Source organism: Salmo trutta, unplaced genomic scaffold (genome assembly GCF_901001165.1).
Source record: "Salmo trutta unplaced genomic scaffold, fSalTru1.1, whole genome shotgun sequence".
NCBI classification, from domain to species: Eukaryota; Metazoa; Chordata; class Actinopteri; order Salmoniformes; family Salmonidae; genus Salmo; species Salmo trutta.
The window spans coordinates 242,036-253,855 of NW_021822608.1; positions in this window are offsets into that span (position 1 = coordinate 242,036).

The following is an 11,820-nucleotide window of genomic DNA, read 5'->3' on the forward strand; positions in this document are numbered from 1 at the left end:
ACTCCTTGCTGTCCCCAGTTCACCTGGCCGTGCTGCTGCTCCAGTTCCAACTGTTCTGCCTGCAGACCATCTCAAACAGAACACAGACCATCTCCAACAGAACACAGACCATCCCCAACAGAACACAGCGACCATCCCCAACAGAACACAGCGACCATCCCCAACAGAACACAGCGACCATCCTCAACGGTACACAGACCATCCCCAACAGAACACAGACCATCCCCAACAGAACACAGACCATCCCCAACAGAACACAGACCATCTCCAACAGAACACAGACCATCCCCAACAGAACACAGCGACCATCCCCAACAGAACACAGCGACCATCCCCAACAGAACACAGCGACCATCCCCAACAGAACACAGCGACCATCCCCAACAGAACACAGACCATCCCCAACAGAACACAGACCATCTCCAACAGAACACAGCGACCATCCCCAACAGAACACAGCGACCATCCCCAACAGAACACAGCGACCATCCCCAACAGAACACAGCGACCATCCCCAACAGAACACAGCGACCATCCCCAACAGAACACAGCGACCATCCCCAACAGAACACAGACCATCCCCAACAGAACACAGCGACCATCAGTGAAAAGTACACTGCATAGAACAATGAAACAAAGGGAGGATATCAATTGCGTTTCTTTGGTTCCTTGCATCCTCTCCTCACCTCCTTTTCAAAACCCATTGGATGAGAAGGTGGTGAGGAAAGAGGACGAGAGCAACTAAGGAAATGCAATTGAAATTCTACCAAGGTCAAAGGAGTCCTTCCTATGAGGACAAGATGCTGAAAATATATTGTTGGTTGAAAAGACTGAAGAGACGTTGAAAGACGAGACATCTTTCAACCATATTTTGCTGGTATTTCTCTTCCTCAAACACCAAGACAATATTATCATCATAATCCTGAACCAGCTCCCTGGATTCTGTTGATTGGTTTTCCTTTGAGCCCATCCATTGGGTAAACACCTGGTTTAGACAGTATCTTTCCAGGTGCCTATTAATATTCGTCATTTTGCAGGTGTAAAATTGTACTGACGTACGCAAGTATAAAAGCGATGATCACTCACACAAGTTCCTCTTTCAACACAGATCTCAGCTCAACCAACACCGTAACAGAGGTAGGTTACTAAACATTTATATAATAGTTTTGAATAGAACATTAACAAACAGGCTCTACATTCTCACTGGCAGTAGGATTGTTATCGTAGGCTGTGAGGTTTCTATTATTCAAATCCAATGAGAAGGGAAGGGTACAGGTCAGTCTTGTTAGTGTTTATGCCTTTGTATATATATATATATATATATATATTACAATGAGAAGGGAAGGGTTCAGGTCAGTCTTGTTAGTGTTTATGTATTTATATATATATATATTACAATGAGAAGGGAAGGGTACAGGTCAGTCTTGTTAGTGTTTATGTCTTTGTATATATATATATTACAATGAGAAGGGAATGGTTCAGGTCAGCCTTGTTAGTGTTTAAACCATTTTAAACCATGATAATTTGAAACATGTACAGGGACTAAAGTGTGTTTGACTAAATGTTGAAAAACAAAATGTGGTCCCTATTCAAATCACTTTTTACCAATCATGACAAGTGAAAACGAATCTACTTGTGAAGAGAGAACCCATGTTATAATTGTTGGTGTGGTGTTCTTTTAGTTCAAACTGTAAACTTTGTTTAGTTGAGTCCATGAATTCACGTTGAATCCTGTTGGGGGGGCTTTTAGTTGAGTCCATGAATTCATGTTGAATCCTGTTGGGGGGGCTTTTAGTTGAGTCCATGAATTCACGTTGAATCCTGTTGGGGGGGCTTTTAGTTGAGTCCATGAATTCACGTTGAATCCTGTTGGGGGGCTTTTAGTTGAGTCCATGAATTCACGTTGAATCCTGTTGGGGGGCTTTTAGTTGAGTCCATGAATTCATGTTGAATCCTGTTGGGGGGCTTTTAGTTGAGTCCATGAATTCACGTTGAATCCTGTTGGGGGGCTTTTAGTTGAGTCCATGAATTCACGTTGAATCCTGTTGGGGGGCTTTTAGTTGAGTCCATGAATTCACGTTGAATCCTGTTGGGGGGCTTTTAGTTGAGTCCATGAATTCACGTTGAATCCTGTTGGGGGGCTTTTAGTTGAGTCCATGAATTCACGTTGAATCCTGTTGGGGGGCTTTTAGTTGAGTCCATGAATTCACGTTGAATCCTGTTGGGGGGCTTTTAGTTGAGTCCATGAATTCACGTTGAATCCTGTTGGGGGGCTTTTAGTTGAGTCCATGAATTCACGTTGAATCCTGTTGGGGGGCTTTTAGTTGAGTCCATGAATTCACGTTGAATCCTGTTGGGGGGGCTTTTAGTTGAGTCCATGAATTCACGTTGAATCCTGTTGGGGGGCTTTTAGTTGAGTCCATGAATTCACGTTGAATCCTGTTGGGGGGCTTTTAGTTGAGTCCATGAATTCACGTTGAATCCTGTTGGGGGGCTTTTAGTTGAGTCCATGAATTCACGTTGAATCCTGTTGGGGGGCTTTTAGTTGAGTCCATGAATTCATGTTGAATCCTGTTGGGGGGCTTTTAGTTGAGTCCATGAATTCACGTTGAATCCTGTTGGGTGTTCCCCACTCTAGTTTTAACCCCCGTGCACATGGATATATTCTTAGCTAAAGAATTTTATTTGTCTGTGGTGCCATGAACGATAGCATTAGCAAGGTGGAAACAAAGAAAAATCCTATGGAAAATGCTAACAGAGAACTGTCTTAGTTATGACTGTCTTGAGGGCTAAAGCTGTTTCGAGAACCTGTTCAGGTGACTTCGTGATTCATACTTAGGAATGTGATCTATCATGATTATTCTATTTTAGGTCTGTGATGAGATGTATGGAAGCTATTTGAATTGAATAGACTGAAACCGGTTGGTTTAGGGTGGGGCATGACGATGTGCAGGTGAACACAACAGCAGAACATGGTCTATTGTTGAACATCCACAGATAGACTAGTCTAAAGTGTTACCCATGAAGGCTGTAGCTGTTAACAACAAACATTGAGCCATTATCTTACGTCAGATAGCTTGACGATTTCATCTGCTCTGACATACTGTATTAACTTTATTTGATCAAAGATCAAGAGCGTTTGAATCCCAACAGAACACAGACCATCCCCAACAGAACACAGACCATCCCCAACAGAACACAGACCACCCCCAACAGAACACAGACCACCCCCAACAGAACACAGACCATCCCCAACAGAACACAGACCATCCCCAACAGAACACAGACCATCCCCAACAGAACACAGACCATCTCCAACAGAACACAGACCACCCTCAACGGAACACAGACCATCCCCAACAGAACACAGACCATCCCCAACAGAACACAGACCATCCCCAACAGAACACAGACCATCAGTGAAGAGTACACGGCAGAAAATAATGAAGGATATTGTCAAGTTGTGTATGGTTCACACTGCAGCTCTTTGCCCAAACTTGAAAAAGGCCTTTAAGGACTGAAGGACGCAAGGGACAACTCAATTTTCTTCTAACTTCTTTTATTTCTTTAGTCAGTTAGTTAGTTAATTAGTTCTTTAGTTAGCTTGATAATTAGTTCATTAGGTTGATAACCTTTAAAGGCAAAACACAAAAATAAATATACATTACTTCAAGTAAGGTCATTTCAAATTAAATACATAATCTCAATGTAGTCATATTATCTAAATTATACTATATACTAAATTAGACAATTGGTCTCAATTCTCAACACAAATAAACACCTAAGTTGCAACAATTTTACACAACAATGTCCATGTGCCTACCGGTTGAGTCTCCAGAATCCTAAATGAGCTGAATGTGTATGGATGAGTCTCCTCTTCCGTGAAGGACTTCCAGTGAAATGCTTTTCCACCAAACATTTCACCACCTGCTATCACAAAGGTGCACCAGTATATATGTTCCCCAGGGAAACACAAGCTAATGATGGGTTCCACAATGCATACACTCTTTCGCCCCCTGCTGGTGTTTTATCTTTGAAATCAGTTGAAAATCTGAACGCCTTCAATATCAATACCTGTCTTTTGACGCAACACCTCCCACTTGATCTCCTGGTTCTTGAACCCAAGGAGGTCACATCGGCTCCATCTTCGATGGCTTTACTTCTGCTCTTCTACAGGTAATAACACAACCAATCGCCTGACGTCCCTGTGAAGAATTGTAGCAGGGATTTTGGTTGAACGTTTCTTTGCTTTGTCTCCACAAACATGCTTCAAAGTTGAGATGGGATAACTTGGGAAGGTTCGTATATTTGCATCTCTCACAATGCCCTCCTTGTCAGCGTTGACATTGACGACCCTACCAAGCTTATACTGACTCCTCAAAGCGTTCTGGTCTGCAAGCCAGACGACGTCTCCAACGGCCACGTTTCGCTGCTTTGTGTGCCACTTACTCCTCACAAACAGGTTAGGTCCAGCCAACTGACTCCACTTCCTCCAGAACCAGTTAACTTCTGCTTGAATGACTCTTAACCGTTTGTAGGAGTAGTCTTCAAACTCAAAGCTTTCTAAGTCTCCCCTAGGTCCAGTCCTTCCAAGCAGAAGAGAATTAGGGCTGATGTATTCTATGCAGTCCTCCCGGCTCTGAGTCCTGGCATCTATGGGCCTTTCATTGGCAAGGTTAGCAGCCATGAACATAAATGTTTGAAACTCACTCCATGTGAAGAGTCCTTCGCCTCTCATATTGTGCAAGGCCCGCTTCACAGTGCGAACAGCTGCTTCTGCAGCACCATTCCTGTGAGGGGAGTCTGCTGGGTGGATCTTCCAGCTCCACTCTGTTCCATGCTTTGAAGCTTCATTTTCAAGCTCAGATGTAATTTGTTGATCCAGGAAGTGGTAGAGCTCTTTGAGGGCAGGTCTGGCCCCCACAAAGTTCTTTCTAGGATCTGACCACAGTTTCTTTGGATGCCCTCTCAGTGCCGTGAATCTTTGGTAGGCCAGTAAGAAGCCTTCAGTTGACTGGTCACTGACAACATCTGTGTGTATAGCTCTGGATGCCATACAGCAGAAAACAATTCCCCACACCTTGAGCTTGACTTTCTTTCTCACCTCGTCCTTGACTTCATATGGTCCAAATAAGTCCACTGTTGTATACTCAAATGGTCTGGCTGGTGTTATACGCTCGGGTGGAAGGTCACTCATGATCTGTTGGCACTTTCTGGCCCTAGCCTTTCTGCACACCACACAGTTGTCAACTCTCTTTTTAGCCAGCTTCCGGCCTTTTATCACCCAGGCTTTCTTCCTCATCCGGAGGAGTGTACCTGCTATTTCTTCATGGTTTGCATCATGAGCCTCTTGGGCTAGGAGAGTGGATATCCATGCCTCATATGGTAGAATTGGTACAGCAGTCTCGTCCTCATCAAAGATCTTGAACCTCCCTCCACAAACCAAGAGCCCAGTCTCTTCATCTCTGTAAACAGCGAGTCTGTTGAGAGTGGTGCCTTGAAAGGTTATACCTTCTTGAGCTGCAAGGAACAGGTCTCTTAGTGCATCTTCACACTCCCCAACAGTGAGTACAGCTTGTTTGCCTCTGGACTTCCAGTTTGTTGAAAGAATTTCCTCCCACTTTGGTTTATCTGAGGCTGAATTCCTGGTCAACACTTCTTTCCATTTCGTTGCAGCTCTCCAAACCCAGGCAATGACTCGGATCAGCCTGGTCAGGCTGCTGAATTTCCTGATGTCAATCAGTTTTGTTACCGCAGAGCCAGCTGGTGGTCTTCGGATCTTAGTCTTAGGTTCATCTGGGTTATTTTGCCTGCTTTGCTGTGCATCACTCTGACTTTCCTTCTGAACTTCAACTTCAGGAAGTACATCATTCTTGTTTCTCTTGGCCTGCGCTCTGGTCAGTGCTGCAGAGAAATATTTCCTTTGAAGTTTGTTTATGCCTTCCTTGGCATAAGCTGCAATTTCTTTGGCTGACTTCTGTGGCCACTCTTCCATGGGTTGCCGCAGGAACGCTGGTCCATTTTGCCACATGGAATCTTCTTGGAGGTCTTCCGGGGCTGCCCCTCTTGTTATGATGTCAGCACTGTTCAGGCCTCCCGGGATCCACCACCAGTCTTCGACAGATGTGGATTTCTGGATCTCTCCAACTCTGTTCGCGAAGAAAGATTGATACCCATAACTGTCTCTCTGGATAGCTCCCACCACAGTTTGACTGTCCAGCAGATGGAGCCATCGTTCAATTTCTATACGACTGTGTTTTTCAACGTACTTTCGAAGTCGTGCTGCGCAGACAGCACCGCAGATTTCAGCTTTCACTGCCTCCCCCTTTTGGTCCAAAGGTGTGAGTTTTGCTTTGGACTCAACCAACCTGACTTGGATGCCTTGCTCGGTTTCCCATCTGAAGTACACTACGGCTCCATAGCTCTTCTCACTTCCGTCAGAGAATGTTATTCCCCAAGGTTTACCAATCCAGTTGACTGGTGTGATTGTGATGCTTCTGTGGAAGGTGATTTGGCTAAGACGTGTGTACTCCTCAAACAGTTTGATGGCTTCTTCTCTCAATTGTTCAGACAGAGGTTTGTCCCACGTGTTTCGGGTCAGAGTTTTGCCTCCAGCTTCTTGAAACGCCTTTCTGACAAGAATGGCGCCCTTTTGTTTGGCAGGTGTGACGAGGCCTATTGGGTCATACAGGCTAGCTACTTGGCTTAGCAGTTCTCTTCTCGTCAGTGGGTTTGGAGTTTTCCCTCTCACCTCTTCTTCAAGGAGATTTTGTCCGACTCTCATCTTCTTTTTCCTCTTTGAGAAATTGATTGAAGTCATTAGGTACAGTTTGTCCTCTTCACCAAGGTATCCAACTCCAAGGGCTTTATTGTCTCCTTTCCTCATCTGGTTTGGGAGAATAAGTACTGTGCCTGACACCGCTCCTTGTTCTCCTGGTACGATCTCCTGCCTCCCACTTTGGCCTGAGCGGATCCAGGGTTTGAGGAAGAATCCGCCTGTCCTCAGGATCTCTTCAACTCCTTTGGTGTCCTTGTCCAGCTTTTGTAAGTCATTATGGGAAGTCAGGATGTCATCGACATAGGCATCCTCTTCAAGGATCCTACGTTCCATCTCCAGGTGAGCGAACATGGGCAGTTTTGCTGTGTCTCTCATGGCCAGTTGTGCAATGCACCCTGCTGGTCGATCGCCAATGTTGACTCTGGTGATGGCATACTCTTCAATCTCTTCCTCCTCAGTGTTTCTCCAGAGAAATCTGTGGAGATGCATCTCCAGGTTTTCTAACCACACCGAATTGTACATCTTCCTGATGTCGCCAAGAGCAGCATGGACACCTCTTCTGAACCTGAGTAGTACTGCTCGGATGGGATTGAGGACATCAGGCCCTTTCAGCAGCAGGTCATTCATGCTGACCCCTTTAAACTTCTGGCTGCTGTTCCATACCAGTCGCACAGGTGTTGTGACAGAGTGTGGGTTTGGCGCCACCAAGTGGCTGACATACCATACTGGTCCTTTCCAGCTGGCGATCATCTCTTTGGTAAGTTTCTTTGCTGCTCTTCTCTCCACCATTTCATGCACTTGAGCTGTGTATGCTATTTTCCACTCTGGCTCTTTCTTGAGTTGTTTTTCTGTTCTTAAGAAGGTGGCTTCAACCCCACTCCTGTTGTAAGGAAGGGAACTTGGATCTTGAATCCAGGGGTATTTTGTGTCCCAGTGCGGTTTATCGCTGTGAGCATCTGCTTTGATGTAGGTGAGGCCTTTCCTTATGATCTCCAGCTCCCTTTCCTCACTCAGAGTCATTTCCTTGCCTCCTGGTTGACAATTGCCGCACCGGCATCCTCCACACTTCGGTTCGCAAGCTGCTCCAATGCTATCCCATTTCCACCAATCCAAGAACTCTCTGCGAGCTACTGTGCTTTTGGTTTCAGCTGTGAACTCTTGTGTTTTAGTTATCTCTTGATACTTGACAGCGGTTGCTCTCATGGATCGAGCAAAGTGCGTTCCAGACCTGTGCGCGGCCATATCGACTTCTTCAAACAGATCTGGATGTGCTCCACCAACAATCTTTCCTAGCGGGCTCTCCCATAAGACAAGGTCTCCAATCACCTTCACTCTTTGCGGAGCAAGTCTTCCTTCGCGGTGGCTTATCAGTAGCTCAATGCTCTCCGGTCTCCTCAGATCTCCTAGACTGACTTCTGGGAAGAACTTCTTGAGTTGCTCAGGTTTGATGACTCTGTGGATGTTGGCAATTTCATTCAAACCATAGCAGACAAGCTCATGGGCTCTTTCTGTGCCTCTAGGCATTTTGACCCTCACTCTGAGGAGATATCTTCTGGTTTTAACCTTCATGGCCATCCCCCCAACTCCATGGACGACTAAAGTGATGTTTTCACTTCGAAGATTTAATCTCCTGGCAGCTCTGTGGGTGATATAATTTGTGTCCGATGCCAAGTCGATCAGGGTTCCAATTTTTTGTCCTGCATTGGCAGTTACCTCGAGCAGCATTAGAATAACTGGCAATTCTTCTACTGCACTTGACACAATCTCTCCAAGCTGGATCTTTTCACCACAGTTTGTCTTTGCGGTGATGTTGGTGAACGCTCTCTTGAATTTGTCCGCCATCTCTGGGGAGAGTTTAGATACAAATTCTTCCTGCTCCTCAGTCCGCGTATGCCTTCTCACATTGAATTGTCTTCTTTCTGAGTCACTCCTCCTGAAGTCTCCCTTCAGGCATAGAAAGAAATGGTGGTCTTTTTTACAGTTTCTGTTCCTGCACAGGTATGTCTCTTTGCATTCATCATCTTCTCCATGACAGACCAAGCACCTCTTGCAGGCCCCCAGCTTTTCTACAGCAGCCAACCTTTCCACTGGCTTCAGTTCCTTGAAACGCTTGCAAAATAATATTTTTTCTCTGTGCTTTTCATCACCACACACAACACAGCCTCCTTTCGTTGTGGACCGCGTGGACGCATATTTCCTCTCCATGCAAGCATTTCTCTTTTCTGGCCTTTCACTCACTCCCAGCTGCTCCAGTTTTTCAAGAATTTCCTCTTGTGTTTTCAGGAATTTAAGAAGGTTCTCAAAGTGATTATCTGGTGTGACATTATTCCTCGGATTAACCATGAAGACAAGCCACTCTCTCTTGATGTCGTCAGGTAACTTGCTTTCTATGGATCTGATCACTAGAGGGTTGTTGATGGCTCCTGTGTTTCCAAGCTCCGTGAGGTCATCCAGGGCCTTCTCTATAGTTTGGATCATGTCGATAACTTTCCTAGGCTGATTTGCCCTTAAAGCAGGAATTTTCTCCAGATCCTCCATTATCTCCAAGGCAATTGTAGACTTGTTTCCATATCTGTTCTCCAGCACCCTGAACATGTCCTCAGCAGTGTTGTAGGAAGACAAACGGAGGCCTCTGCATATCCTCTCATCTATACTGTCAATGAGTTGGATCCTTTTTACCTCGACTGAGCCTGTTGGTTCCCCCTGCTTTTGCAGCCTCTCCCAGTCTCTTCTCCATCGATGGAAGTTCCTTTTATACCCACTGAACTTGGGTAGACAGATTGGCTTTATCCTCAGTGTCGGTTGTGGAGCTGCCATGGGCACCTGCGGCACTCTCCCTCCGACTCTCTCCTCTTCTGCAATTCTTTGTGCTGTGAGAAATCCTGCCCTCCTTGCTTCAAGGTTGTTGCCGAATGCCTACAGATCCTTCACTCTCCCTCCGAGCCTTTCCTTTTCTGCCACCGGAATCCACATCTCCCACTCTGCTAGGCTTGCGATTGCATTTTGGACTTGTGTTTTCACCCTATCCCACCGTAGCTCAAAGCCATCTCTGTTTATAGCGGTAACAGGTATCTGAGCAACTCCATCACAGGCTGTCTCGGCTTCATGGATTGCAGACTTCACCTCATTTTCGCCATATCTAGGCCATAGATTGGACTGGACCATCTCCCTGACCTCATCCAATCGTGCTTCGCATTCTTGGAACGTCTTCTCAACTTCAGTCTGCTTCTCCTTGCTCAGTTCAGCTTCTTCACCCTCATTGGTTCCAGCTTCAATGTCTGCCAGAAGGCCAGCCCTGTACTCGTCATTTGTCTCACTGACCGTCCTCGCCTCCGACTTGAGCTTCTTGAACTCCTCTTGTAGTTCTCTTTTAGTCATGTGCTTTGCGACTCTGCTGAGGAAGTTTGCCTGCTTGGTAAAAGTGCTTTTAGCTAAAGTTCTTTTTTGCTTCAGCTCCTTCACTGTTATTCCAAGAGCTTCCTCCGCCATGTTGAGACGTCAGTCAATATTCCTCTCTGCGACGACAGCTCTCCTGACTTCAGGCCGTTAATCCTTTTGTCTTCCCTGCCACGCGGTTATCAACTGTCAAATTGTGTATGGTTCACACTGCAGCTCTTTGCCCAAACTTGAAAAAGGCCTTTAAGGACTGAAGGACGCAAGGGACAACTCAATTTTCTTCTAACTTCTTTTATTTCTTTAGTCAGTTAGTTAGTTAATTAGTTCTTTAGTTAGCTTGATAATTAGTTCATTAGGTTGATAACCTTTAAAGGCAAAACACAAAAATAAATATACATTACTTCAAGTAAGGTCATTTCAAATTAAATACATAATCTCAATGTAGTCATATTATCTAAATTATACTATATACTAAATTAGACAATTGGTCTCAATTCTCAACACAAATAAACACCTAAGTTGCAACAATTTTACACAACAATGTCCATGTGCCTACCGGTTGAGTCTCCAGAATCCTAAATGAGCTGAATGTGTATGGATGAGTCTCCTCTTCCGTGAAGGACTTCCAGTGAAATGCTTTTCCACTAAACATTTCACCACCTGCTATCACAAAGGTGCACCAGTATATATGTTCCCCAGGGAAACACAAGCTAATGATGGGTTCCACAATGCATACACTCTTTCGCCCCCTGCTGGTGTTTTATCTTTGAAATCAGTTGAAAATCTGAACGCCTTGAATATCAATACCTGTCTTTTGACGAATCCTGTTGGGTGGCTTTTAGTTGAGTCCATGAATTCATGTTGAATCCTGTTGGGGGGCTTTTAGTTGAGTCCATGAATTCACGTTGAATCCTGTTGGGTGTTCCCCACTCTAGTTTTAACCCCCGTGCACATGGATATATTCTTAGCTAAAGAATGTTATTTGTCTGTGGTGCCATCGTGGCTATCCAGGAACGATAGCATTAGCAAGGTGGAAACAAAGAAAAATCCTATGGAAAATGCTAACAGAGAACTGTCTTAGTTATGACTGTCTTGAGGGCTAAAGCTGTTTCGAGAACCTGTTCAGGTGACTTCGTGATTCATACTTAGGAATGTGATCTATCATGATTATTCTATTTTAGGTCTGTGATGAGATGTATGGAAGCTATTTGAATTGAATAGACTGAAACCGGTTGGTTTAGGGTGGGGCATGACGATGTGCAGGTGAACACAACAGCAGAACATGGTCTATTGTAGAACATCCACAGATATACTAGTCTAAAGTGTTACCCATGAAGGCTGTAGCTGTTAACAACAAACATTGAGCCATTATCTTACGTCAGATAGCTTGACGATTTCATCTGCTCTGACATACTGTATTAACTTTATTTGATCAAAGATCAAGAGCGTTTGAATCCCAACAGAACACAGACCATCCCCAACAGAACACAGACCATCCCCAACAGATCACAGACCACCCCCAACAGAACACAGACCATCCCCAACAGAACACAGACCATCTCCAACAGAACACAGACCATCCCCAACAGAACACAGACCATCTCCAACAGAACACAGACCACCCCCAACAGAACACAGACCATCCT